General features: G+C 43.0%; 1 long non-coding RNA gene across 1 annotated transcript; it reads right to left on the bottom strand.

Annotated features, from left to right (window-relative positions):
* LOC110257076 (uncharacterized) lies at positions 1–26,899 on the bottom strand. Its single transcript, XR_002339293.2, has 3 exons — positions 26,801–26,899; positions 9,734–9,813; positions 1–118 (listed from the first exon to the last, which is right to left on the bottom strand). It is a non-coding gene; the product is annotated as an uncharacterized LOC110257076 (long non-coding RNA).
* Positions 26,900–27,452: the final 553 nt, after the last annotated feature.

The following is a 27,452-nucleotide window of genomic DNA, read 5'->3' as shown; positions in this document are numbered from 1 at the left end:
CTGCATTTTAGTGGACGTGGGAGAGTCATCCGTCTTCCTGTTTTCACCAGAAGTCTTTCTCAGCCGCCAGGCCACCTTCTCTCCTCCAAAGCCTCCACTTGCGCCCATTCTTCTGAGTCTGTGAGCCGATAAAAGAAAAGCTTAAGTCATTTGCCTTTCCGAGGGTACTTGCATCATTTTATGAGGAAACACTGGATGATAAAAAATGTTCAGGCTCCCAGAGGGAAGTTGGTAAAGCAGAATTTCAGGCTGCCAGAATTTCAGGCCGCAGCAATAGGGATCTGGGCTTATGAATGGCACCTCTCATAGACTGAACTCTTCTGCCCAAGTGCGAGGCCAGCAGGGGACCCTCAAGCCACGAAGAGGGGGAGCTGGGTTTGCAGATCAAAATCTGGTTCACCTGCCCAGGCCGGGCCCCAAACCACCAGTGTCCTTGGAGCTTGGGCTTTATGCTTCCCCCCTCGCCCACTCCTCGGCTGCATTTTAGTGGAAGTGGAGTCAGCCGGCGGCGGCGGGAAGGACTAGGAGGGAAGGGGGAAGAAGGAGGCAAAAGAATCCCTGTCTCCGCTGGGAGAAGGCTAGTCGGCTGGAACTGGCTAGTCCCTTCCGCGATTGACTAAATATAACTGTTCAGCAATCCGCAGCCCCGGGGAGTCACGCTCTTCAGGGGAGCTAGGCCGGGAAAGAAGTGGGTGTTGGCAGCTCCAGGTCAAAGGTGTGCTGGAGGAAGCACCGCTGGCACCTTCTGTTCCCGCGAGTCAGTCCCCCAGCGCAGAGTCGTCCTTGTTTTGCTGCTTCACACTGAGGGATCTGAGCGGTCACCCGCCCTTACCCAGCGCCGCCCGATAAAGATCCGGCTGTCCTTGCGTAACTCTGATTGGGGGCCCGCATTCCGCTCGGGTCTTTATCTGAGGAACATTCCTGACTAAAACGGGACAGATCCCAGAGGAGTGCTGATGGACAGGGCCTCCTCTGACGACCCACAGGGCTGGCTCGGGGCTTAGGGCCCTACCGGGCGGAGGAGCACCCTGAGGAAGGGCCCCGTGCCTCAAAGGGGCCTTGGGGAGGGCCTGGCTGGGGCAGCACCGCGGCTGGCACCTTCCGCTGTCCCCTTGCCCTGTTTGTTTGCACAGCCAGAGGTCTGTGTCGCTTGTGCAATGTTCAGTGAAGGAGCTGATCATGGACTCTGTCAACTGGAAACTCAGGTTCTCTGTTAAAAAATACAAGCAGGAAGAAAATCTCCTGTGGATAGGGCAGAGGGAAAGGAAGAGTGGGATTCAGGGACTGGTGACACGTCACAGCAAAGAAAAATCCCTTCGTGATCTTCCGAGAGAGAGGTTTTTGTAACCTCAGAGGAGGTCTTAATAAAACATTATTTCCTTTTATGGAGGCACGTCGGTTCTGTTTATGAGAGAAAGCAGAACTTTTTCCTTACCATGTGTGTTATAGAGAGGACTGTTTACACACACACACACACACACACACACACGTGCTCTAGGCACTTTGCAAGCAAAACCTCTAGGAGGCTGAGGTAGGCAGTGGTGCTTTTTCTCTAGCCATTGTTTGCTTCTCTAAAGATCTTCTTTTTTTTTTTTTTTTTCCTGTCTTTTTTAGGGCCTCACCAGAGGCATATGGAGGTTCCCAGGCTAGGGGTCTAATCAGAGCTGTAGCCACCGGCCTATGCCAGAGCCACAGCAACTTCAGATCCCAGCAGTGTCTGCACCTACACCACAGCTCTCCGAGAGGCCTGATCCTTAACCCACTGAGCAAGGCCAGGGATCAAACCCTCAACGTCATGGTTCCTAGTCCGATTCGTTAACCACTGAGTCAGGACAGGAGCTCCACCCTAAAGTATTTCCACTGCTATGCTGGAGCCTCAGGTAGTCAGGCACTCCTGAGTGTTCAAAACAGTCTGTCCCACTCTTTTTCCATATTAATGGTCTTCCAGGGGAGGGGCTCTGAAAGGTATTTGAGTACCAGGGGGCAGCCTGCCTGGAGGTTTCTTCTTTGGCTGTCACCTGTTATTCACTCCTCAGAACCAGCAGGAGGGTGGAGAGCTCTCCCTGCCTTTGTGGGAAGGTGGTGCTGATTAATAAATGGAGTCTGGGGAGTTCCCATTGTGGTTCAGTGGGTTAACATAAGTTTATTATTATTAAAACATATAGGGAGTTCCCGTCATGGCTCAGCGGTAACAAACCCAACCAGTATCCATCAGGATTCAGGGTTGATCTGTGGCCTTGCTCAGTGGGTGAAAGATCTGGTATTGCTGTGGCTATGGCGTAGGCTGGCAGCTGCAGCTCGAATTTAACCCCTAGCCTGGGAACTTCCATGTGCCGCAGGTGCGGCCCTAAAAAAAAATTTAATAAATCGCCGGTGTGGCCCTAAAAAAAAAATTAATAAATGGAGTCTGTAGAGTTCCTCAGCTTTGAACTCCAAAGTGCACTTGAATGTCTTGTTAAAAATGTAGAGGCTTATTCTGGTGGCCCTGGTGGGGCCTGAGACTCAGCATGCCTAACAGGGAATGAGAGAATCCTGGTACTCTGGTTCAGACAACACTTTGAATAGCAAGACCTTGGGGGACCTTGTTATAGATACCCAGAACAACCCAGGGCAGGCCTGAAGGCTTTGCCCCCTGCCCCCCTAGGTTTGTAAGGCTCCTGGTCCTCTCTATGGACTTGGGCTCTTGTGACTGCCCTGGTGCTCCTAGTCCACACCCCTGTCCTTGTACTACTCAAGGACTGGGCGACACCCTGCATACCACCTTCCTCCTGCTCCCCACTGGAAGCTCATCTCTGCATGGGCACCCTGCTGATTAGGAACTCCACAGCCAGCAATCACCACAAATGATCATCAGTCCTGGACCCCACACCTAAGTGCCTGTAGGTAAGCCTCTACTCTCACCCAGCAGGACTCCCTGTGTCTGGGACGAGGAAGATGGTGCCTCCCCAGAGCATAGCCACGTGGCTTTGAAAATGAGTGCAGCAAGCTTATCTTACCTCTGTGCTTCGGGAGAAAATAAAAGGGATGGCAATCTTCAGATCCTGAGGCTCTGGGAAAGACAAGCCATTAAGGGAAAAATGGGCTTATCTCAGAAGGCGCCCCTAGATAACCTTTGCTTCCACTTTCAGCCCTGACATTCCTTTTTCTTTTGCCAGAAGACTGAATAAGAGAGTCAGGGAATCATCCATTTGCTCTGGAATGTTTTACACTCAACTCTCTGCTGCAGTGATCAAAAGGGGGGACGCAGGCAAAGGTCCCCCACCTCCAAACATGGCAAAGGTCCAGAGAGCTGTTGTTGTCTTGCATACACTCACACGGATGTACATGCATGTGCACATAAGCCTATGTGCCCACACACACACGCCTATGTGCACACACAATATTTGCCAAGCAAATAAAGGACTCAAGCATGAAAGGGAAGAATGTGTACATACTGGTGAAAAGAATCTTTGTAAAAGAATTTCTGGAAGTTCTCTGGTGGCTCAGCAGGTTAGGGATCTGGCATTGTCTCTGCTGTGGTGCCAGTCACTGCTATGGCAAGTGTTTGAGAAACTTTTGCATGCTGCAGGTGCAGCCAAAAAAATATACATATATATAGAAAAAAGAATTTGGGGGAAGTTCCCATTGTGGCTCAGTGGTTAATGAACCTGACTAGTATCCATGAGGACTTGGGTTCAATCCCTGGCCTTGATCAGAGGTTAAGGATCCTGCGTTGCCGTGGGCTGTGGTGTAGGTTGCGGATGAGGCTCGGATCTGGCATTGCTGTGGCTGTGTGTAGGCTGGCAGCTACAGCTCCAATTCGACCCTAGCCTGAGAACCTCCATATGCCACAGGTGTGGCCCTAAAAAGACAAAAAAGACAAAAAAAAAAAAAAGAGAGAGAGAGAATTTTGGGGAGAATCCGTCTTCGTATATCTGCTTTTTCAAAAAACATGATTTTTACAAGTTTTTAAAAAATTGATTATTTTTCTCCCAGTTGCATTGAGACATAATTGACCTACAGCACTGTACACTTTTAAAGTGTAGAGAGTAATGACTTGACTTACATACATCATGAAGTGATTATCACAATAAATGTAGTGAACGTCCATCATCTCATATAGTTATAAAATTAAAGAAATAGGGAAAAAATCATTTTCTTGTGATGGGAACTCTTAGGACTTTCTTATGAACTTTCATATGTACTGTACAGCAACACTAATTCTATTTCCCATAGTGTCCACTACATCCCTAGTACTTATTCACCTTATGACTAGAAGTTTGCACCTTTTGACCCCCTTCATCCAGCCCTCTCCCTGTGTCTGCTGCTTTATCATGAAGGGGAGTCTTGAACTACCGCTCACTTCATTAAACTTACTATAAAAATTATCAGCCAGGCTCATCTTTCCCCTGCATTCTTGGTTCTCCGAGGCTCAGTCCAAGCTCTCCTCCAGCCCCTGGCCACTAGTCATCGCTTAGAAATAAACCCTCCAATATCCTTAATCTTGGCTTCCAGTGCTCGTTTCAACACCTGACTTTCATCCAAATCTGACTTTATCTGCAGAAGGATCCTTTCTCCTTCTCTTTGCACACAAACCCCTCCTTCCCCACGCCCCCCCCCCCATTCCATGCACACATGACCTTTTAAGAGCAGCTCCACATTTCCCTGTTCCCTTTCCTGACTGTTTTGTCCATCATCAGCTCTCAGCAAGGACCCCTAGGGAAGTCCACCTATTCTGTCTCCTCACCCTCCTCAATCCTTCCTGCCTCCCATGCTCTAGGATGTTCTTGCTGCTCCCCGTTCTGAAAACATCCACGGATAGCCTTTGCTTACATTTCCTCAGCCTCCTGTAAGGACCTTCACCTCCACTGATTTTATGTCATCAAGACATAAGCAGAGGAGGTCCCTCCCATTGTGGCTCAGGGGTAACAAACCCGACTAGTATCCATGAGGACATGGGTTCGATCCCTGGCCTTGCTCAGTGGGTTAAGGAACTGGCATTGCCCTGACCTGTGGTGTAGGTCGCAGAGGCAGCTCAGATCCCATGTTGCTGTGCTGTGGTGCAGGCTGGCAGCTGCAGCTCCAATTCAACCCCTAGCCTGGGAACTTCCATATGCCGTATCTGTGGCCCTAAAAGGTAGGGGGAAAAAAAAGAAAGTCACAAGCAGATAAACATACAGAATGGCTCCCACGCTGGAGGCCTGACATTCTTCTTTCAGGTCTGCAGGATCTCCCCTTCCCTCCATCCTACTGAACCAACTAGCCCATCACATCCCTTCTCGCTGTTTTCAGAGTGTCCTTCCTGGCTTTCCATCCTACTGAACCAATGAGGCCACCACTTCCCTTCTTGCTGTTTTCAGAGTGTTCTCCTGGCTTTCCTTGCCTCTCCTCACCCAGGCTGGAGACTTCTCACCTCTGAGCCATGCAGCCCCCCAACACCCACCGGCCGTTCCCACCCTCCACCTTTCTATAAGGTCCTCCCTCAGTGTCCTTGTTCTTTGATTCTTTTGTGTTTCTCCTTCACAAACCTCACGAGGTCCCTGCTATAGAGAACCTGCACCTTCCTTCCACTTTCCTTTCTCTGTTGAGGCCACCAGAGGAGCCTGGTTGCTTGTTTCCCTTCTAGTTCTTATTACTTAACCTCGAGGGAGAGGTCAATGGCACTTTGCCACCCTTTAGTCACTTCTGACTTCTCAGACCCCCCAGAGTCTGTTGCAGCGCCCATTTCACCCCATGAATTCCCAGTCCATCCCTGTCCGCCCTCCTCAGATATCCTTCTGACTGAAAATATTGCGATTATCTGAAGGAGGGTGTTTCCTCATTCCTCCCCACTCCCTACTGGCCTTCTAGTGAGGACATTTATACTTTTCAGCTTGGAACACTGTAATAACCTCCTAGCTGCCTGGCCCCATTCTCTCCTCCATTCCAGCCCACTCTTGGATTTATTATTCCACAAACCACGTCCCTCTCTTGCTTAAAAATCTTCACGTCTCAGAGTTCCTGCTGTGGTGCTGCAGGTTAAAGGATCCAGCATTGCCACAGCTACAGCGTAGGTCACAGCTGTGGCTCAGATTTGATCCCTGGCCTGGGCACTTCCATAAGCCATTTAAAAAACGGTGGGGGAGTGGGATGGACTGGGAGTCTGGGATTAATAGGGGCAAACAGTTGCATTTGGGGTGGATAAGCAATGACATCCTGCTGTATAGCACAGGGAACTATGTCTAATCACTTGTGATGGAAAATGATGGAGGATAATGTAAGAAAAAGAATGTCTGTGTGTGTGTGTGAGACTGGGTCACTTTGCTGTACACTACACTGTAGAAAATTGACAGAACACTGTAAACCAGCTATAATGGAAAAAATAAAAATCATTAAAACAAACAAAATCAAATCTCCCTATTGCCACGAAATGCTTTGACCTGACAGGTATGACTATTTCCCACTCATACCCATTTTGTCTGCTGCTAAATCTTTGCTCATGTTCTTTTCTGTCTTCAGGGTCTTCTCTCCCTTGGGGCCACATGAGCAAATCTTATCTTACCTCAGAGGCAGGCTCAAAGTCATCTCAGACAAGAAATTGTCCCTAAACCCTCCTGGTAGAAGGGATTTCTCCCACCTTTCTTACAGCTTTTGAATTCTCCTGCAACATTTATAGCTTTCCACTCTGTGTTATAGTTGCCACACAAAACTGTAAGTTCTTTTAAGGGTTAGGGTCCTGTTCGGGAGTTCTGGCCGTGGCGCAGTAGGTTAAGAATCCGACTGCAGCGGCTCAGGTTGCTACAGAGGTGTGGGTTTGATCCCCTGCCCGGAGCAGTGGGTTAAAGGATCTGGTGTTGTCGCATGGCTGGGATTCAATCCCTAGCCCCAGAATTTCCATATGCCATGGGTGCTACCATTAAAAAAAAGAAGTCCTATTCTCTGTACCTCTGCATGCCCCGTGGTAGGAGCACAGCACGTGACACACAGTGCTGGACTATCCAGGATGCTTTTATTACAAATGACAGGAACATAGCTAACATAGGCAAAAACAAAGAATATATTAAACAGCAGTTCACAGAGCAGTAGGAGGAAAAAGGGAACAGCTGGGCCTCAGGAACAGCTGGAACCAGGGACTGGAATTCAGTAGGACACATGCTCTATGTCTTTGCTTCTCTCTACATGCTGGATTCATTCTCCTGCTGCAGTCAAGTTCCCGCCACATGGCTCTGAGAGCTCTCAAGACTCACACACCCGCTTCCTTCTCCAAAGAGGGCTGGGTTTCAAACTGCAGTTTGAAAGATGTCCTGGAGCCATACTCTGATTGGTCCAGACTGGGTCAGGGTTTTGTCTTGGACCAATGAGCTTAGCAGGGGGTTGGGTGGCTCAGTCTACTTGGAGCTCACTCCAGGGTTCTGGAGCCATTTTTAGAAAAGAGGACTCTTCATGAATCAGGAAGGCCCCCACAAGAATTATAGCAGTCTTTTTTTTAAAAATTGAAGTATAGTTGACTTACAATGTTGTATTAGATTCTGATATATAGAAAAGTGATTCAATATATATATGTGTGTATGTATATATTCTTTTTTATTTTAGGTTATTATAAGATATTGAATGTAGTTCCCTGTGCTATACAGCAGGACCTTGTTGTTTATCTATTTTGTATGTAGCAGTTTTTATCTGCTAAGCCCAAACTCCTAATTTATCCCTACTCTCCCATTTTGACCATTGGTAACCATAAGTTTATTCTCAATGTCTGTGAATCTGTTTCTGTTTGTAAACGTGCTCATTTGTATCATGTTTCAGATTCCACGTACAAGTGATATCATCTGATATTTGTCTTTGTCTGACTTAGTATGGTAACATCTCGGTCCATCCATGTTCCTGCAAGTGGCATTAAATCATTCTTCTAGGGAGTTCCCGGCGTGGCTCAGTGGTTAACAAATCTGACTAGGAACCATGAGGTTGCGGGTTTGATCCCTGGCCTTGCTCAGTGGGTTGAGGATCTGGCATTGCTGTGAGCTGTGGTGTAGGTTGCAGACACAACTTGGATCCCGCGTTGCTGTAGCTCTGGTGTAGGCCGGATTGGACCCCTAGCCTGGGAACTTCCATATGCCATGGGTGCAGCCCTAGAAAAGGCAAAAAGACAAAAACAACAACAAAATCATTCTTTTATATGGCCGAGTAGTATAGCACTCATATCCAATAAATTTACAAGCATGTTATTAATATTATTAATAACTAATAAGAATTATGGGAATTCCCGTCGTGGCTCAGCGGTTAACGAATCCAACTAGGAACCATGAGATTGCGGGCTTGATCCCTGGCTTCACTCAGTGGATTAAGGATCCAGTGTTGCTGTGAGCTGTGGTGTAGGTCAGAGACATGGCTCGGATCACAAGTTTCTGTGGCTCTGGCATAGGCCAGCGGCTACAGCTCTGATTTGACCCCTAGCCTGGGAACCTCCATATGCCATGGGTGCGGTCCTAGAAAAATGACAAAGAAAAAAAAAAGAGAATTATGAAGCAGTGCCATAAAGTAGTCAATCACTGCTTCAGATGGCTCTTTGTCATTTTAACCACATACCTTTATCTTACCTACTCATTAAGGTAATACTTTAAATAATTCTACTTGGTCAATCTCATTCCAGTTAGAATATATACTTGAAGGGAATGAAGTTGATTCTTAACAGGACTTTAAAATCAAACTTTAAAATCTAGATAAGCCTTACCTCTGGCTAAAATGGATTGATGAAATTTCCATGTATATATATCTGGCCCCCAGTGAAAAAATGACGTCAAGCCCCATTATATATAGCTTTTGGTTGTACAAATTCCTCTGTATTTTGACCAATTTTCCTCTCTTCCACTTTAATCAACACCCTATACCTTGAACCCCAGCACCTATGGGTTTACTGTGTGGAACACATCCTTGTTTCTTTTGTCCATATTGGTCAATATTTATTATGATAAGTTATGAACATACTCCCTAAGATTGACTTTTCTACTTGGTCCCTCATGGCCAGGGCTGTGAGAGTCAGATTGGAAAGTAAGTCAAGGATGAGTTGGCTTTATCTCTTTGAGCTTTTTCACACTTCGAGATCTTTAATATCCAGACTAGTCATTTTGACACATTTTTATCAATGTCACATCCACTGAAAGTCAATAATAACAGAATTACCAAGACCTTCTGGTCCTTGAATCCTTGAAAGTTGGAGGGGATAAAAAGAAAAACCTTTTGTTTCAACCAACACTTATGGTTAAGAGAGGAAAGGAGCAAAGAGATTTAAGGATAGGAGAAAGTGGGCTTTTAACACTTTATACAATAGCCAGACATTTATATGAAAAGAAGATTTATCTAGATGGCAGGTCAAATGTCTAGACCATGGACTGAATATTTTTTTCCATAGATTTGTATTTGCCAGATTTAGCAAAAAAAAAAAAAGTATATATATATATATATATATATATGTATCTGTGTATCTATATATATCAGATGCCCAAATAAATTTGAATTTGAAGTAAAAATGACCTTTTTTTAGTATAAGTATTTTTCCATGTAATACTTAGGACAAACTTAAACTAAAAAAAAAGAAAAAGTGATCTGTAGTTTATCTGAAACTCAAATTTAACCAGATGTCCTATATTTTATCTGGTAATTCTGTTTATATTAGATACTTTGGCCTTATGTAGACACAGTCTGAATTTTACTTTTAAGCCAATAATTTTTCAAAAGATATATATCCATAGAAATTAATCCTTCCCCATAGTTTCCTTACCTTTCCACCATCTTTGCAATGGAAATTTAGACTTCTCTTCTCAATTCCATATTTTCTTCCATATGGCTCACATCCTTAGCCTGGAATAGTAAGGCATCATAGCTTAATCAATGCAAATATTGAGTTAATACTCTATTTTAGTATGCCCTTTGTTAATTTGATTGCCTCTAACTTTGAATACATTATAGGGTTTAGCCAGTGTCACAACCTTGAGTCCTCTTATAGTCTCCTAAATGGTGGTGATGCAATCATATATTCAAGGACCAATTGTCAAACACATATTTCCCATGATGCACCTTTCTAGGCTCTATGAGATGTACAAAGCCATCCCATGACTCCATGAAAAGCCTACTGTGCCAGGCACTATTCAAGGTGCTGGAACTGCTATAGAGGGACTCACAGTTATTGAGGAAGAATGAACGCATCCCATAGGTGGCAGAAGGAACCAAGATCCCCTACCCCAAGGGACATGTGTTCTGCTCACTACCAGGGGGATTGTTTTGATGAGTGGAATAACTATACAAGCTGAGGGCAAATACTGATTTTCATAATGTAACAAAGAGAAGTTCTCAAGTTGACTGGGAGAAAAGAAAGAAGAGGGAAGAGGAAGCTGGCAGAGCTGGGCTCTTCTGGGGGAAGAGAAAAGATGTCCACTGGGGTAATGGATTCAGTTTCAGCCCAGTGATGCTGTGAGCCCTCCTTCACAGACTCCAGAGAATCTCCAAGAAAACACAAGTTTTCTCATTAATGTGGGGTTGGACATGTTTTGGAGGCTATGACAAAGTGGTGAGTATGGCCTCCAAGTGAGTGTAAAAAAAGAGCGAAGGCCTCCAGAGGAGGCCCACCCATCTGGGTTACATCTTGGGAATGTTCATCTTGCATATTTGATATAAGTTAAAGAATCCAGCTGCAGTTCAGATTAAGTTGTTGCTAAGAAGACAGCCTCACCCTCTATGCCAAACATTTGGATTTTTATGTAAGAGAGTGAAGATCCTTCTGGCATGAGCCGCAATGGTTCTTGGCATCAGTTAAGTTTCTTTTGTTTCAAACAAATCAAGGCCGATTAAGCAAGAAAGAAAAAAAAAAAAAAAAAAAAAGAGGATGTGGGGAAAGGGATTGTTAGCAGGATGTATTGCAAGCACATGGGAGAGCTTACAGACACAAAGGAAGGGTTGGCCAGTGAGGCCGTGGAAGGACAGGGGAACAGGGAATAGGCTCCTCCAGGGACCTCAGGGGCCAAACTCATAGATTATTTTTTTTCCAAGCTGCTGCCACCATGTGTTTTAGCCTGACTTATGCTGTTCATAGTTTCAAGTTCCTCTGAGAAAATCTTATTAATGAAGCTGGAGTTCCAGGTCTCTACCCATCATGGACAGCAGGTGGTATGGCCATGACCCATGGGCAGAATCACTTGAGTTGGGCAGTCTCCTCTTTCTTTGCCTCCAATATCTCTCAGAACTGGATGGAAATGGTGAAATCTTGGATGCTTGTTCTGTTGTATCCCTTCTTTTGTTTTAATGGAGAATTTTAAATATTCCATTTCCCTCACGCACACTAATTTAGAAGTTATATACTCGATTTCTATGCTTTGGGTGGTTTTCCTAAAAATTCCAATTTGCATACTTGACAGACCCAACTCTAATTTAATCAGTATCTTTTTTTTTTTTTTTTGCTTTTCAGGGCCACAGTTATTGTACATGGAATTTCCCAGGGGTCAGATAGGAGCTGCAGCTTCTGGCCTATGCCACCGCCAGATCCTTACCTACTGAGCAGGGTCAGGGATCGAACCTGAATCCTCATGGATACTAGTCAGGTTTGGAACCCACTGAGCCACAACAGGAACTCCATTAATCAGTATCTTTTCCCCCCTCACAGGCAATATAAAGACCTTAAAATATTTAAATTGCATCCCCCCTTAACCTACTTGTATAAATTGATTTTTTCATATATTTTAATTCAACTTTTAGAACACAGCCAAAAATTATTAATGACAACTTTATATTGTCATTGTTCATTTGCATTTGCCATTTTCATTGCTTTTCACTCTTTTTTGCAGCTCATACATTCCACATAGGATCACCTTTTCTTTCCTGCCTCAAGTGTATCTTTTAGCATTTCCTTTAGGAGCTTTTGTTAGTAATGAATGAACACTTTTTATTTTACAGAATATTTATTTATGTTGTCCTTATTCTTGAAAGTTTTTTTCCACCTCACTGTATGTACAATTGCAAGTTGGCAAATTATTTTTTCAATGTGCTGAAAATATAGGGCTATTTTTCTTTCTTCCACAGTTTACTGTGGAGAATTTGCTGTCAGTCTGACTGCTTCTTCTTCTTTTTTTTTTTTTTGGTCTTTATGTCTGACTGCTTCTTGAAAGGCAATCTTTTCTGACTTTTTTTTTCTATTTTTAAGATTTTCTTTATTTTCAGTTTTCTGAAACTTCGCTATGATGTATGTAAATGTATGTAGGTACTTTTACTCTCTGGCTTGGGATTTGATGGATTTTCTGAATCTCTGGTTAAGTTTCTGGAGCAGTTCTGAAAATGCTCAGCTATTATGTTTTTCAATATTGTCATTGCCCAGGTCTTTCCTCCCTCCTTCTGGAATTTCTCTTTTAACATTATCTTGTGTGCCTCTTAACCTCTAGTTCATATTTTCCATCTTTTTGATTCTGGGTTGAATTCAGAACAATTATTTTCACTCTTTCCCTTTTGTTTTTTCAATTGTGTCTTAATCTGTCCCCTGGGTTTTTAATTTTGGTTACAACTTAAACTTTGTCATTATAAAAAATCCAGTGGCCCTTTTTATAGTTTACCATTCTTTACACATACGGCTAACTTTATATTTTATGCACTAAGCATGGATTTTTTTCGTTCGTTTTGTTGGTTTTGGTTTCTTTTTTTCTTTTTAAGTGATGAGACTTTTAATGGGAAGAAGCCACTTTATTTATTTATTTATTTGTCTTTTTATGGCTGCCCCTGGAGTATATGGAAGTTCCCAGGCTAGGGGTCTCAGCTGAGACATATGCCACAGCCACAGCAACACCAGGTCCAAGCTACACCACAGCTTGTGGTGCCTCGGGATCCTTAACCCACTGAATGAAGCCAGGGATCAAACCCTCATCCTCATAGAGACAATGTTGGGTCCTTAACCTGCTGGGCCACAATGGGTACTCCTTGGATGTTTTATAATTTATAACTACTGAGTTCATAATCTAAAGTCTACATGGCTCTTTTGATGGTTCTTCATAGTTTCTGTCGATTTCCTTGTACGCTTGGATATTTTAAATTCTGCGCTGCTCACTGCTCTTAGAAAATTATATGTGGAGATGCTCAGTGGCCTAAGAGGAAGGTTCCCTTCAGGAGAATTTGTATTTGTATTTGCTTTGTTTAGGTGGATAGGTACCCTTCTGCCTGGGACCACTTTAAACTTCAGTCAATGTTTAAGGTTTCTTAGACCACCCAATCTTCTGAATTCCTAGGAGTAACTACCTCTAACAAAAATTTCTTAGGGATTTTGTTTTTCTCCTTTGCTCCTTCTGACCCAGGTGAATCGCCTCAAACACCGTGGTGGGGGAGGGATGGGCAGGCATGTGTGAAAGCAGGAAATCTTCACCTTTGAAAGTCCCACTCTGTGTGGAGGCTTCCACTCAGATGTTGCCTTTAGACAGTCCTGTACTTCCATTTCTGTGCCTCTCACACCGAGAGTCCGCGAAAACCATTGCTCAGCCCCTCAGACCAATTTGGCAAACACGGTCAGGACGAAAGTAGTGCAGAGTGCTCCATTTACCTCCTGACTTTTGCTTTCTCTTAGCTTTTGGCCTGAGTTTTTGTTTTTATTAGATCAGCAATTTTATGCTTTTGTGAAGAGTTTGAAACCTTTCTCTCCCCTCATTGTTTTTATTTTTTATTTTTATTTTTGGCTTTTTAGGCCCACAACCGTGGCATATGGAAGTTCCCAGGTCAAATCAAACCTGCAGCTGACAGCCTACACCACAGCCACAGCAATGCCAGATCTGAGCTCCAACTGTGACCTACACCATGGCTCATGGCAATACCAGATCCTCAACCCACTGAGCAGGGCCAGGGATTGAACCTGCATCCTCATGGATACAAGTGGAATTCCTGCTGAGTCATAACAGGAATTCCTCCCTCATTGTTTTTGGATGCTCTCATCCAGAGGGTATCTTTGAACAGCCATGAAGAACAAGGTCTGGCCACAGAGAGTGAACGCTCGCTCCTCAGGCCTCCAGCCAGGGTCACCTCCTCTACTGTGAGGCAAGGGCACCTGCTCTGTCAGTCAAATGTTTAATGATTTTTGGAGGACTAGAGGTTTGTTTATTTATTTGTCTTTTGTATTTTGAGGGCCACACCCGTGGCATATGGAGATTCCCAGGCTAGGGGTCAAATCGGAACTACAGCTGCTGGCCTATGCCACAGCCACGGCAACACGGGATCCAAGCCACGTCTGTGACCTACACACCAGCTCATGGCAAAGCCAGATCCTTAACCCACTGAACAAGGCCAGGGATCGAACCTGCAACCCCATGGTTCCTAGTTGGGTTCGTTAACCACTGAGCCACGACGGGAACTCCAAGCAGAATTTCTTAAAGAGAAGACAGACATGATAATCATTTGTAGCTGTAGACTCAGGTTCGACCAGCATTTCTCAAGGACCTGTTATGCCCAAGGCAGAAGGCTAGGCATCTTTCAAAACATAACCCACTAAATTCAGAACAAAAGAATGATGTCCCTTTCTAGTGTTAAGCAGGGAGATGTGTGTGGGGGGGAACCTCAACTATTTTAGGACTAAGGATGAAAGGTTCTCACTTGATGTTCTCCCATGTAAGGAAAAATATTTCAGAAATATATCTGAAGCTCAAGGGCACATTTTAAAGCTTAACTTAGCATAATATACCACTCAGTTAAGCTTCCAGTTCTCTAAAGGATGTGGTAAGGGTCTTAGATATGAGAGATTTACTTTTTCTCCATATTAGTTCATTTTACATTAATTTGAAGGAAAGATTATGCTGTTTGCTGTTTCTGTGAAACCCAACGTCCATGGGGTAAGGATCCTTGGCACACAGTGCAAAAAGTGGTGTGCAACCCTGCTAAGGAAGGGAGTGCCATGTGTCCATGGGGGAGCAGTTTTTCTACAGGGAGCACCCTACTCATTTTCTTTTGATAATGTGTATTATTACACTACCTTCCACTGTAGCTATTTGTGAACACCTTCAATCTCATATTAAACTCTCATTTCTTGGACATTTGGGGGACTTATTTTCCCACAGTACCTAACACAGTGAGTTACTCATGACAGGCAATACATAATAAGAGGCAGGATGGGGTGTAGAAAAGAATATATTAGGGCTCTGCCACTAAAGACAGGATGACCTCAAGTGCCACAGATGCTTGTTCTTTTTCTCTCGCCTATTTTTTTTTCTTCCTTCCTTTCACTAACAGAATCCCAATTTTCATCAGTTATCCATTCCTTGTTCATGTAGTCAATGCCCTTTGGGAAAAATCTGAGCCTACTCCTGGCTACGGGGGAGTATTAGTCAGGGTTTTCCAGAAAAACAGAACCAGTATATGTAAGGAGATTAATTATAATGAATTGGCTCTTCGGTTATGGAGGCTGAGAAGACCCACAATCTCCCATCTGTAACCTGGAGACCCAGGAGAGCCGATGTTTAAGTCTCAGTGCAAGTAGAGGAGGAAACCGATGTCATTGCTCAAGAAAAGGCAGAAAAAGTGAATTATTTCTTACGCTGGCCCTTGTTCCATTCAGGCCTCCAATGGATTCACTGAGGCTCATCCACGTTGGGAAGGCAATTCGCTTCAGTCTAACCACTCAGATGTTAATTTCATGCAGAAACACCCTCAGAGACACACTCAGAAATCATGTTTGACCAATACCTGGGAACCCCATATCCCAGTCAAGTTGGCACATCAAATTGACCATCACAAGAGGCAAGTCGTCTTTGGTTTAAGACAATCATCACATCCTGCCTTGCCATTGGCCATGGTGATTGGTCCAAGATGGGCAAATATGTCAATCCAGGCAAATGAATTGCAAGATGAGGTGATGTTTGCTGGATATTGCAAGGATGGAAACTCGTGTGCTCTTCTATGGAAGAGACCTACAAAGATGCTTTTTTCCACCTGGACATGAATGAAAAAGCTTCAGTCCAGGAAAGTTGCTGATAGTCATCTTATGACATCAGAGGAGTCAGCCTTGAGATACAAAGACGGTATGAAAGGCAGAGAAAGGGCTGAAAATAAACTGGACCTGTGCTGAAATTATTGCACCTGGGATTAAAGTTGGCCTGAAGACCACCACAGAGCTGGACTTCACAGCTCTATCAGCTAGTAAATTCCATTCGCTGTGTAAACTGGTTGGGGTTGGATTTTCTGCTGCCTGCCACCAAAAGATTCCTAACACACACAGTCAGGGTTTCAATGTGAAGATCAATGAAACATATTTACATCCAATGATTCTATTAAGAACTCTACCAGGAAAGCAAACCTTTTTTTTTTCTTCTGTGAAGTGTGAGCAATCAGTAAGTATTAACCAAGTTGGACCACCTACATCAAAAAAGCTGATGCAAATCCAAAGCTTGAGATGACTAGAGAAATTCTGCAGAGCTGCAAACTGCATTCCTTCCTTCTCTCTAGCTATAAACATCCTTCGAAGTGGCCCGTCCTCCCCAGGGTTTCAGGGACTCATCTTGCCAACTATCCTCTGAGGGTTTACTTGACTGTCTTTAGAGAAAAGGATCTTCTTGTGTATTCACCACTTTGAACAATGCCTGACAAAGAGTAGACCCCTAGTAAATATGAATTATAGATGGATGGATATGTTTAACAAGTACAGGTCTCTTTTGACTTATGTAGGGGTTACATCCCAATAAACCCATCATAAGTGGAAAATATTGTAAGCTGCAAATGCATTTAGTACATCTAACCTACAGAAATCATAGCTGAGCCCAGCCTCCCTTCCACATGCTCAGAACACTCGCATTAGCCTACAGCTGGGCAAAATCTTCTAACATGAAGTCTATTTAATAAAGTGTTGAGGGGTTCCTGCAGTGATGCAACAGGATTGACAGTGTCTCTGGAGCTCTGGGACATAGGTTCAATCCCTGGCCTGGCACAGTGGGTTAAGGATCTGGCATTGCCATGAGCTGTGGTGTAAGTTGTAGATGCAGCTCTGATCTGGCATTGCTGTGACTGTGGCTTATGCCAGTAGCTATGACTCCAATTCAACTGCTAGCCTGGGAACTTCCATATGCTGCAGGTGCAGCCCTAAAGACGACAAAAAAAAAAAAAAAAAAGAGAGAGAGAGAGAGAGAAAGAAGGAAGGAAGAAAAGAAAGGTGAAAAAGCGGAGTTCCCATTGTGCCTCAGTGGAAACAAATCCGACTAATATCCATGAGGATGCAGGTTTGATTCCTGGCCTTGCTCTGTGGGTTGGGGATCCAGCGTTGCTGTGACCTGTGGTGTAGATCACAGACATGACTTGGATCCGGTGTTGCTATGGCGGTGGCGTAGTGAAAAAGCAAATGGTTGATGGGTCCAGATGGTTGTAAACATATCACGTGGCTGCCTGGGAGTTGCAGTGGCTGCCATAGCCCAGCATTATGAGAGAACATGGACTGTGAATCACTACCCAGGGGTGAGATAAAAATTCAAAGTATGGAGTTCCCACTGTGGCTCAGTGGGTTAAGAACCTGACATAGTGTCCATGAGGATGCGGGTTCAGGTTTGATCCCTGGTCTCTCTCAGTGGGTTAAGGATATGGCTTTGCCCCAAGCTGTGGTGTAATTCACAGAAGTGGCTCAGATCTGCCATTGCCGTGGCTGTGGCATAGGCTGGTGGCTGCAGCTCAGCTTCGATTCAACCCCTAGTCTAGGAATTTCCATATGCCCCAGGTGCAACCCTAAAGAAAAGAAAAAAGAAAAAAAATCAAAGTATGGTTTCTATTGAATATGTATCACTTTCGCACCATCAAAAATTCAAAACTCTGTGGAGTTCCCTGGTGGCTAAGCTGGTTGAGGAGCTCTGGTGTGTTGTGTGTTCATTCCCTGGCCCAGGAACTTCTGAATTCTGAGGTCATGGCCCCCCAAAAAAGCAATCTGCAAGTTGAACTGTCCTAAGTTGGGGTCCATTGAAGTGTCTGCTGTGACACAGTGGGTTAAGAATCCAACTGTAGTGGCTCAGGTTACTTGGGTGGCTCAGGTCACTTGGGAGGCTCAGATTCAATCCCTGGCCAGGGAACTTCCATATGCTGTGGGTGCAGCCATAAAAAAAATATGTTGGGGCCCATCACCATTTATTAAGCATCCACTATATACCAGGTACTGAAGGAGGGACTGGGATAGAGCAGGGCACGAAACAAAGGCAGTGCTGGCAGTCTTGGTGTGAAGGAACTTCTGGGAATTATCATATTTTAATCCCTATAACCAGGTGCTGGTTATCTGGGTGTAGTTATGTTACAACCATTTATCAAGCTGTTCCCTTCTGATGTGGGTACTCTGTATCTTAGCTGTAGTTTGACAAAGTGTTCCCCCAAACCAACAAAAAAGTCCTTTTTCTCAGTGTTGGGGAATGGCTCGGATCGTCAGTGTCGGAAAGTGAGACACATGAACATGGGGAGATCTTGACAAGGCTCTTTATTTCTGCAGAAGGGTGCGGGTACTCAAAAAGCACGTGCAAAGAAGAAAAGACCCTCCCTATCTATCCCTAACTCAGGTGGTATACCTGTCCCCTTCCCACTGGTCAAGTCAGGGCACATATTCTTCTCGGTTGGCTAATTGAAACAAACTGCTGCTGGCAGAAGAAGGAAAGAGGAGGGGGCTGCAGAAGTGTCTCAGCTGAAACCGGAGCAAAATGGAGTAACCAAGATTTCCTTTGATAGAAAAGACGTTAATTCTCACATCAAGAAGTTTACATTCCCATCAGATTAGACAGATAATACAAATAAATATCTAATGTTAGCTAAGATGTCACAGATGCTATAAACATATGGCTGTAAGAAGAATGAATGCAGTGAGCACTCAGGTGGGGGCAGTCAGAGCAGCCATTCATCTGTCGCCATGTGGACAGTCCCTGGACCTCTGTCCATCCATCTCAGAAGCTTAGTTCCAACCTGCTTTCTGAGGTCAGGCTGACACCTACCTTTGTGCTTCTACTGGGCTGAACTGAGGATGGTCCTGCCGTGAGTGGACATTGTGTGCTTAGGGACGGCTGAGCTCACATGTAACTCCTGACTCACAGAAGACCGGAAGATCCATCCTCAGCTTTGATTCTCCAAGCACTGGAAGCATTTGATCAGCTCTTGCACACCATCGTTCATACTTTAGAATATTTAATGAGAAGAGTTTGGGTTTCAGAGAAGGAAGGGGGCTTCCCCCACACCCTCAAGTGTTTTTGGAGGATCTGCTGTCTGCCCAGAACTGTGGGCACTTAGTTCTAAGTTCAGTTGTAAGATGTAGTTCTAACTAACAGGAGTTTATCATCTTAATTGACAAGATGGATACATGTCACACAGTTACAGAATAATATATAAATTTAAATAATTAAGCTTAAGGAGTTCCCGTCATGGCTCAGTGGTTAACGAATCCGACTAGGAACCATGAGGTTGAGGGTTCGATCCCTGGCCTTGTTCAGTGGGTTAAGGATCCAGCGTTGCCATGACCTGTGGTGTAGGTCACAGACCTGGCTCGGATCCCGAGTTGCTGTGGCTGTGGCGTAGGCTGGCGGCTACAGCTCCTACTTGACCCCTAGCCTGGGAACCTCCATATGCCTCTGGTGAGGCCCAAGAAATGGCAAAAAGCCAAAAAAAAAATTAATAATAATAATTAAGCTTAATAGGCTTGGCTGGTATCCTTTATCTTTTCTTTATAGCATTGGTCACATGTGCAATGTTGTCTTTATGTGTGGATATTTGACCATTTGTTTCCTCACCAGCCTGTTAGTTCCATGAGTCTGAGATTGTGTCCATTGCAGTCCTTACACTCCCGAGAGCACAGTATAAGCTCACTGAAATCAGGGAATGAGTCCCCTACCTTTTTATACCCTTATGGTGGTCAGTAAACCTGGGTGGTGCTGAGGGTACATTAGCAACCATCCTCTTCCATCTCTAAGAAATGGCTTGTACGGTGAGCACCAGAAGAGACGTGGAACAAAAGGGACTCTGGCTGGAGGTAGGTAAGGGGTAAGGTGTAAAAGACAAGGGAGTCAAGTTTATCAATAAAAGCTGCCTATGGAATTTTGTCTTCATCTATTGTCATGATCAGCCCCCATAATGTGACCACCATTGGGAATTTTAATTCATATGTTCTTAGCTTTTAAAGTCCTAGCCTACCAATGAAAATTAGAGAAGTTAGAAGGAATAGGTGAGTTTTCTGAAATAAAAATGCAGAGCAAGAGGAACTGTCTTTAGTGGAAATCTGAGAGCCACGGATCAATTCCATTACAAAATGACCAGTGTAGCCTCGAAAGTTCTGGTTGATCTCATTGCAGCTCACACCAGGGGTGGAATGAGCAGTTCCTTAGACTTCCACTGAATCATTTCTAACTTTCTGGCTTCACTTATCTCCAAGCTGGAATGTTCTCTTGAGCCATCAGTTGTCACCCCCAACCTGGGGCACCTCCCCTTCCCCTCTGTCCTGCCTTGTCCTCAGATAACAGTCCTCTCCAAAAAGGCTCTGTTCCCACCGTGTTTGGAATGCTTCAGAGTAAAACTGGACGTGAAGAAAACCAAGGTCCCCTCGTTACGTTCTGTTCACCTTCCTCTTGCATTCCGGACGTACCTCACCCTTAGCTGGAGGGGGCCGGCTGGCTTTCCGTTCAGGACTCCCTCAATTCCGCCTGATTTGTTGTCCAGGCTTGTTGTGAGACTAAGTCCTTTGTTCCTGGCCCCCTTGTGGCCCTGGGCACGCTTCCTCGCTCTCCCAGGCCTGCAACAGTCCCCTCCTTGTCTGTCAGAAGCCCGTTCCTTATCCATCTCCAAATCCTGGTGTAAGACTTCGGCCCCGAAGCTATTTTCTGGTGACATGTCCCCTTGGCTTCTCCCTCAGGCTGGGACAAGAAGCAGAGAATCATGCTTAAAGGATGGAGAGGGAGAAAAAGAACAAAAGGCAGCCAGTTCCCGAGCCTTGCACTTTCTGGGGTTTTCAAAGTAGAAATGTTTACTCCGGTGTCCTCTCTGGACCTCAGCTCTCTCCTCCAAAAGGGAGAAGCTGGTACATGAGGGGCGGGGGTGGGGCTGCTCTAGGCCTGGTTGTTTGTTTCATCAGGAATGTTGGGATGGGAAAGGGAGAGGGATGAACAAAAGGCCTTGTGTATGCCCAGCAAAATCTCCTTGGAACCTATAAACTCCCAAATATCCTTAAAGGGCCACAAAATTAATCTGTATTGACATCCCCCAGGCGCACTGCGCATTCATTTTCCTTAAATAGTTTTATCTTCACACACACACACACAAACCACTATGGAGTAAATTTTATTATCCTCATTTTACAGATGCAGAAACTGAGGCTTGCCAGGTGACAGAGCTAGTAAGGGTGAAGCCTAGATTGAATTCAGTGTCCTAAGTTCTAAGTCGGTGCCCTTTCATTTCCTCTTATTTAAAAATAAATATTATTGCTTTTCTGATTAAGTAATGCATATTCTTTTTAAATTTTATTTATTTAATTGAAGTATATTGATTTATAATGTTGTGTTAGCTCCTGGTATATCGCAAAGTGATACAGTTATAAGTATGTATATACATACTCTTTTTTGTATTCTTTTCCATTATGGTTTATCACAGGATATTGAATATAATTTTCTGTGCTTACAGTAGGATCTTGTTTTTTATTTTATATATAGTAGTTTGTATCCGCTATGCGCAAATGCCTAATTTATTGGTCCTCCACCCCCTTTCCCCTTTGGTAACCATAAATTTGTCTTCTGTGTCTGTGCATCTGTTTCTGCTTTGTAAATAATTCATTTGTATCATTTTTTAAGATTTCACATATAATATGTATATTCCACATATAAGTGATATCATATGATATTTGTCTTTCTCTGATTTAGTATGGTAATCTCTATATCCTCTCATCTCCAGGATTATCTAAGTGGTACATATTCTTTATAGAGAGTTTGGAAAGACAATATAAAACATAAAATTAAAACAATCCATAATCCCACTATCCAGAGGTAGTAGTCATTATTAACATATTAGTGTCCTTTTCGCCAGTCCAAGTTTATGTGATGCTATACTATTTTATGTCCCACTTCTTTTGATGTTTTGAGGGGTTTCCTTGGTTTGCTTGCTTGCTTTTTTTTTTTTTTTTTTTTGTCTTTTTAAGGCCACACCCATGGCATATGGTGGTTCCCAGGCTAGGGGTCAAATAGAAGCTGTAGCCACTGGCCTACGCCACAGCCATAGCAACAAGTGATCCAAGCCAAATCTGCAACCTACACGACAGCTCACGTCAACGCCGGATCCTTAACCCACTGAGGGAGGCCAGGGATCAAACCGGTGTCCTCATGGATTGGATGCTAATCGGGTTCGTTAACCGCTGAGCCAGGACAGGAACTCCTTGCTTGCTTCTAAATAGTTGATTTTTCAGAGCAGTTTTAGGTTTACAGGAAAATGGAGAGGAAGATAGAGAGCATTCCCTTCCCCGACCTGCATACATGTACAGCCTCCCCTCTCTGTTCACATCTTGCACCACCTGGTGTATTTGACACAGTTGATAAACCTATACTGACGTCATTTTCACCTTAAGCCCACGGTTTACATTAGGGTTCACCCTTGGTATTGTATATTCTACAGGTTTTCACAAGTGTATAATGACACATACCCATTATCATGATGTCATACAGAATTGTTTTGGTGCCCAAAAAATTCTTCTGTGGTCTGCCTTTTTATCCCTCCCACTCAAACCCTGAACTTTGTACTGTTCCATAGATTTGGCTTTTCTAGAATGTGATATAGTTGGAATCATTTAGTATATAGCTTTTTCAGATTTGCTTCTTTCATTTAGGAATATGCATTTAAAGTTCCTCTCTGCCTTTTCATGGCTTGGTAAGCTCACTTCTCTTTAGCACTGAATAGTACTCCATTGTATAATGTCTCATAGTTCATCCATCCACCTCCTGAAGTACATCATGGTTGCTTCTAGTTTTTGCAATTATGAATAAAGAAGTTACAAACCTCTGGGTGCATGTTTTTGTGTGGATTCATTTGGGTAAATATCATGGAACATGACTGCTTGATTATGTGGCAGAAACTGCCACACCGTCTTCCAAAATGGCCGTACCATTTGTGTTCCCATCAGCAATGAGGAGAGTTCCTGTTGTTTCACATTCTCACCAGCATTTGATGTTGTCTGGGTTTTGGATTTTTTTTTTTTTTTTCATTCTAATGGATGTGTTGTGATATGTAATTGTTTTTTAAATTTGTGTTTCCCTAATGACATGTAATGTTGAACATCTTTTCAAATGTTCATTTTCCATTTGTATATCTTCATGGTGAGGTGTCTGTTCAAATACTATGTCCATTTTTAAATTAGATTGGTCATTTTCTTATTGTTGAGTTTTAAGGGTTCTTTGTGTATTCTAAATAACAATCCTTTAACCAGCTATCTTTAGCAAATATTTTCTAACATTCTGTGGCTTGTCTTCTCGCTCTCTTGACTGAGTCTTTTGCAGAGCAGAGGCCTTTAATTTTAATAAAGTCCAGTTTATCAATAATTTCCTTCATGGAATATACATTTGGTGTTGTATGTTAAAAGTCATTGCCATAACAAAGTTCATCTAGATTTTCTTCTCTGTTGTCTTCGAGGAGTTTTATGATTTTGCCTGCATATATAGGTGTATGTTCCATTTTGAGTTAATTTTGTAAAATGTGTAAGGTCTGTGTCTAGATTTATTTATTTATTTTTTTGCACCTGTATGTGCTATTGTGACACCTTTTGTTGAAAAGATTCTCTTTTCTCCATTGTATTGCCTTTGCTCCTTTGTCAAAAGTCAGTTGATCAGATGTGGGTCTATTTCTGGGTTCTCTGTTCTGTTCTATTGATCTCCTAGTCTACTCCTTTGCCAATAAATACTATCTTTTTTTAAATTACTCAGTGAATTTTATTACATTTATAGTTGTAATAAACACTATCTTGATTACTGTCTTGAAGTCAGGTAATGTCAATCCTCTGACTTTGTTCTTCTGATTCGATATTGTATTAGCTATTCTGGATGTTTTGCTCCTCCGTATCAACTTTAGAATCAGTTTGTCAATATCCACAAAATAGCTAGCTGAGATTTTGATTGGGATTACATTGAATCTATAGATCAAATTGGAAAGAACTGATATCTTGACAATATGACTCTTCCTATCCATGAATATGGAATATCTCTTCATTTATTCAGTTCTCCTTTGATTTCTTTTTTTTTTTTTTTTTTTTTTTTTTTTGTCTTTTTGCTATTTCTTGGGCCACTCCCGCGGCATATGGAGGTTCCCAGGCTAGGGGTCGAATCAGAGCTGTAGCCACCGGCCTACTCCAGAGCCACAGCAACGCAGGATCCGAGCGGTGTCTGCAACCTACACCACAGCTCACGGCAACGCTGGATCGTTAACCCACTGAGCAAGGCCAGGGACTGAACCCGCAACCTCATGGTTCCTAGTCGGATTCGTTAACCACTGCACCACGACGGGAACTCCTCCTTTGATTTCTTTCATCTGAGTTTTGTAGTTTTCCTCACTTAGATCTTGTTCATTTTTTTTTAGATTTATACCTAAATATTTCATTATTGGGGTGCCAATTTAAATACTATTATATTTTTATTTCAAATTCCACTTATGCATTACTGATACATAGAAAAGTGATTGAATTTTGTCTTTTAACCTTGTATCCTGCAATCTTGCTATAATGAGACAATTTTAGTTCCAGGGTTTTGTTTTGTTTTGTTTTATCGATTCTTTCAGATTTTCAACATAGACAATCATGTCATCCGCAAACAAAGAGAGTTTTGTTTATTTCTTCCCAATCTGTATACATTTTATGTCTCTTTTTTGTCTTATTGCATTATCTAGGACTTGCAATACAGTGTTGAAAAGGAGTGGCGGGAGAAAATATCCTTGCCTTGTTTCTGAGCTTAGCAAGAAAGCATATGGTTTCTTATCATTAGTTATGATATTAGCCATAGTTTTTCTGTAGATAGTTTTTATTAAATTGAGGAAGTTTCCACCCTATTCCTAGTTTGCTAAAAGTTTTTACCATGAATGGGTGTTGGATTTTATCAGATGTTTTTTCTGCATCTATTGATATGATCATGTGATTTTTCTTCTTTAGTCTATTGATGTGATGAATTATATTAATTGAATGAGCCTTGCATTGCTGGAATAAATCCCCCTTGGTTGTGGTATAGAGTCCTTATTATGCATTGCTGGATTTGATTTGCTAATATTTTGTTGAGGATTTTTCCATCTATATTTTGAGAGATAGTCGGCTGTAGTTTTCTTTTTTGTAATGTATTGTCTGATTTGGGTATTAGGGTAATGCTGGGCTCACACAGTATGTTTGGAGGTATTCCTTTAGCTTCTATCTTCTAGGAGAGATTATAGAGTATTGGTATACTTTCTTAAATGTTTGGTAGAATTATTCCAGTGAATCCATATGGACCTGGTGTTTTATGTTTGGGAAAGTTATTAATTGTTGATTTATTTTTAAAAATAGATATAGGTCCTCTTGAATTGTCTATTTCTTCTCATGTAAATTTTGGCAGATTGTGTCTTTCAAGGAATGGATCCATTTCATCTAGGTTATCAACTTTGTGGTCACAGACTTGTTCACAGTATTCTATTATTAGGCTTTTTATGTCCATGATATCCCTTTTTTACATTTCTGATATTAATTATTTGTGTCTTCTCTCTTTTTTCTTAGTTATCGTGGTCATCAGATTATCAATTTATTGTTTTTTTCAAAGAACAAGCTTTTGCTTTTATCAGTTTTCTCCATTGATTTCTTATTTTCAGTTTCATTGATTTCCTCCCTAATTTTTATTTATTTTCTTATGCTTACTTTGAATTTAATTTGTTCTCCTTTTAGTGGCTTCCTAAATTTCCTAAGGCTTAAATTATTGATTTTCAATTTTTCTTTTTTTCTAAGATATGCACTCAATGCTAAAAATTTCTCTCTCTGCACTGTTTTTGCTGTATTCCACATAGTTTGATAAGTTGTATTTTCATGTTCATTTAGATCAAAATATTTAAAAATTCCTTTTGAGATTTCGTCTTTGAATCATGAGTTATTTAGATGAATACTGCTTAATATTCAAGTATTTGGGATTTTACAGCTATTTTTCTAGTCTTATTTAATTCCATTGTAGTCAGTCTGAAAGCAGACGTTGTATGGGGTTTTTTTGGGGGGGGGGTTGCCTTTTTTCTAGGGCCACTTCCGAGGCATATGGAGGTTCCCAGGCTAGGGGTGTAATCGGAGTTACAACTGCAGGCCTATGCCACAGCCACAGCAATGCCAGATTTGAGCTGTGTCTGCGACCTACACCACAGCTCATGGCAATGCCGGATGCTTAACCCACTGAGAGAGGCCAGTGATCGAACCTGCAACCTCATGGTTCCTAGTCGGATTCATTTCTGCTGCACCACAACAGGAACTCCTAAGTCCAATATTCTTAATCAACTTGTTCAGACCGATTTGTGATGATTCACAGTATTGCTGCAGCAAGATGACATTTGTGTACTCTAGGGAGTGGGATGAAGTGGTAAAGATATCAGGTGGAGAACAGGTTGAGAGGGAGCCCTTAATAGCTGCTAGCTATCATCAGCAAGAGATGTGGCAGAAGAACATTTACTGCATGACCGAGGGGGTCAGCATCAGCATAGACTGGGCCAACCATACTCCTTCTATCCTAACACCTGGCTGTTAGTACAGAGTTAGGATCAAGAATCCAAGGGGGAAGGCAGTTTGCATGCTTCTTGAGAGAGAGCCAAGGATGTGGGCAAAGGGCAGGGCAAGGTTCAGAATCCATGTAGAATAGACACCAGGGTCAATACCACTCACCTGGGCTGAGTGTCCAGCAGGTCTACTAGTTGGGGCCTCCAGTCTCTGTTTTGAAACTCAGGGAACTTTCTCATCTGTATTAGTTCCTCTCTCCCGGGCAGCCACAGTTTGAAAGTGAATCATGATAAATGTTTGACATGTGAACCCTCTTTAGTAACTGCCTCTGGGAATTGCTTCAATTGCTGCCCTGTTCTATTTGTCTGGGTATGGGCCAAGAATTCCCCTGTCTTCTGGAGCCTTGGACTTGATTGGCCATGTCTATGCTTGAAATGGAAGAAGGAAAAGAATCTCTAAAGAAAGGATTGAGCAATGTTAAAATAGCAGGTTGGGTGAGGGGTGGAGTTAATAGCAATGCTCTTAAAGCTACTGAATGAGGTGGGTGTCAGACTATTCTGTTTGGGGGTCTCCAAGTTCTACGCCTGGTGCAGTCATGCCCTGTGCTTCAGGACCCCCAGGCTTCTCATACGACAGTGTCCCTGAGCACGCTTTCTGTGCCAACCAATCCACTAGCTCCAAAGATAAGGGTTGGCCTTATCTTGCTCTCCAAGGGGCTTTGCCATCTTCAGTGAACTAAAATTTCTCCTGAGGTATCTTTTGTTTTCTTTGGAATGCAGTTGTTGCTTTTCCATAACAGACTAGTAGTGAATGCTCT

Source organism: Sus scrofa, chromosome 15 (genome assembly GCF_054392235.1).
Source record: "Sus scrofa isolate SSC_HxYL_T2T_F1_AM1 chromosome 15, Sscrofa_HxYL_maternal_Yorkshire_Landrace_v2.0, whole genome shotgun sequence".
Taxonomy (NCBI): domain Eukaryota; kingdom Metazoa; phylum Chordata; class Mammalia; order Artiodactyla; family Suidae; genus Sus; species Sus scrofa.
This window is presented reverse-complemented; position numbering and strand designations above follow the sequence as displayed.